This window comes from Octopus sinensis, linkage group LG15, assembly GCF_006345805.1.
Source record: "Octopus sinensis linkage group LG15, ASM634580v1, whole genome shotgun sequence".
Taxonomy (NCBI): domain Eukaryota; kingdom Metazoa; phylum Mollusca; class Cephalopoda; order Octopoda; family Octopodidae; genus Octopus; species Octopus sinensis.
Window position 1 is genome coordinate 23,157,453 of NC_043011.1, and position 2,500 is coordinate 23,159,952.

The 2,500-nt window shown below is 35.9% G+C and overlaps 1 long non-coding RNA gene across 1 annotated transcript in view; it reads left to right on the forward strand.

The window, feature by feature from the left end:
* LOC118766241 overlaps nt 1-2,500 on the forward strand; it is a 10,728-nt gene that overhangs the window by 6,198 nt on the left and 2,030 nt on the right. The gene's annotated exons all lie outside the window — the stretch shown is intronic.

Here is a 2,500-nt window from a genome sequence, read left to right on the forward strand (position 1 = left end):
CGATCCCAAAGGATAAGAGGCGAAGTCGACCTCAGCAGAATTTGAACTCAGAGCATAAAAATGGATGAAATGCTGCTGAGTATTTTCCATGGTGTGCTAACAATTCTGCCAGCTTGACACCTTAGAAATATCCAATTATCTGAATTTGCCTAATCAATAGCTTAATCTTTGCAAAAACAGGAAAAAAGAGAAGGTGGCTATATTCTCTCTGTTTTGTGATCTGGTCGGTACATGTTAAATTACATGTCACTATGGAGGCCTAATAAGTCTAAAATATGTCTACAGCGGTCGCTGTACTTGTTAAAGATTAAATTATAGTACATGACACCATGTACTATAGGTGTAGTAACATTTAGTATTGTAAGGATAGGGACACAGGGTACTCTGGATAGAATAATGCAGGGTACTGTAGGTATAGTGATAGAGGACAAAAAAAAAAGATCAGAGGTTCTTCCTGAGCCATAAGTTCACAAGGCTGGTTTCTCAGATTCTGTAGTGTGAGTATTCCCCATTGGACTGGACATTGATCTATTGCAGGATTACTCATTTTTTCCAACTGAGTGGACTGGAGCAATGTGAAATGAAATGTTTTGCTCAAGAACACAGCACATTGCCCAGTCCAACATTACTGGTTGTCTCAACTGAATTTTAATTAAATTTAAACTTCAAACTTCTCTCTGATGCCTTCTCTGATTAGAAATATCATTAAGGCTAATGATTATATTTTTGCTGTTTTGCATGTAATTTCTACTAATTAGAAATTCATTTCGGCTACTAAAACATTTAATATGTTAGTTTGAATTCACCCTATGTTTTAGTATATTTACTGCCATAGCTGTGTTGACTTAGATGACCTGAACCCTTTAGCATTCACATTATTCTGTCAAATGTAATGCTTACTGATTCACATTGTTTTGAATTGATCATGTATTATCTTGTAGCTTTGAGAATTTGATGTTGTGATTGTTTATCTTGAGGATGACACTGTAGGATAGGATTTAGAAGCTGGATCTGACTGGTTTGAACATAAAGCAGCTAGAATATTTGGGCCATATAAAACCGGTTTAAATGCTACAGGGTTAAAAAGCTGATCAACAAATGATGTAGTTGCAAGTTAACTTTGAAAAACTTCTATTAGAATCCTAGAATTGAATCAGATGAGAGAATTACAGCAGAGAAACCTCAGAGATAATTCTGAATTTGCCATTCTGCAGTGTTATAAAACATAAATCATTTACTTTAGTTATCTCATATCTTTCATTTGTTTTAGCCATAGGACTCTGGCTATGCTGGAGCACTGCCTTGATGAGTTTAATCAAACAAATTAACATTGGATCTTTCTTTTTAAAGTCTGGTACTTATTCTATTGGTTACTTTTGCCAAACTGCTAAGTTACTGGGATGTAAACAAAGCACCACTGGTTGTCAGGTAGTGGGGTGGGGGACACTCAAAGACTCACATGTATACACACACACACACACACACACACACACACACACACACACACACACATACAATGGACTTCCATACAGTTTCCATCTACTAAATTCCCTCGTAAGACATTGGTCAGCCAAGACACTTTCTAAAGGGGCTGCACTGTGAGACTGAACCCGAAACCACTTGTTTGCAAACCAAGATTCTTAACCACACATCTATGCCCATGTCTTTTGCGTTTTATTTTACATTGATGCTGACTTCCAAAAACATTTAAAACAAGTTCAGAAGAAAAGAATTTATTATGTATTTTCTGTTTCATTGTTAGCACAATGTTGAGAGTGAAATACTGTGAGTGAGCGAGTGAGTGAGAGTGTGTGTATGTGTGTGTGTGTATGCATGTATAGAAGAGAGATAGATAGGTAGGTAGTATTGTCACCATAGTAACTAATAAGTTTTGATTAAAAATGTGGGAATTTTAAGTGCAAGCCTGTCAACTTAGTGTGGCACAGACTTGAAACAAATAACTAAATGTGTGTGTATATATATATATATATATATATATATATAATACATATAGTTAATTTGGGGGTTGTTTGTGTTTCTCTGTGCATGCGCGTGTGTGTGTGTGCGTGCGTGTGTGTGTTTCAACATGAAGACAACGCAACACAGACATTAAAAAAATGACTTTCGCTATAATAACAGGTGGTTGTTGTTGTCGAGAGGGAAATACAGTGATCGTTTAACGTCCGCTTTCCATGCTAGCATGGGTTGGAATATATAAATATATATATAGAAAGGGAGAAAGAGAGAGAGAGAGAGAGTGTGTGTGTATGTCTGAAAGATAGAATTAAAATTTGTTTCAATTTGCTATGCATATCAGCATGATCCTTGCTGTTGGCTTCTACTGAAGGATACATTTTATCTTGATTAGGTCATTACCTGGCAGCATAGCAATGGCTAATGGTTATTCCTTATAAACCTTATTTTTCTTTGGATTTTGTAGTTGGCCTTCATTGGGTAGAAATGAAGTTTTGCTTCTTTCAATTGGAATACATAAAAAGAT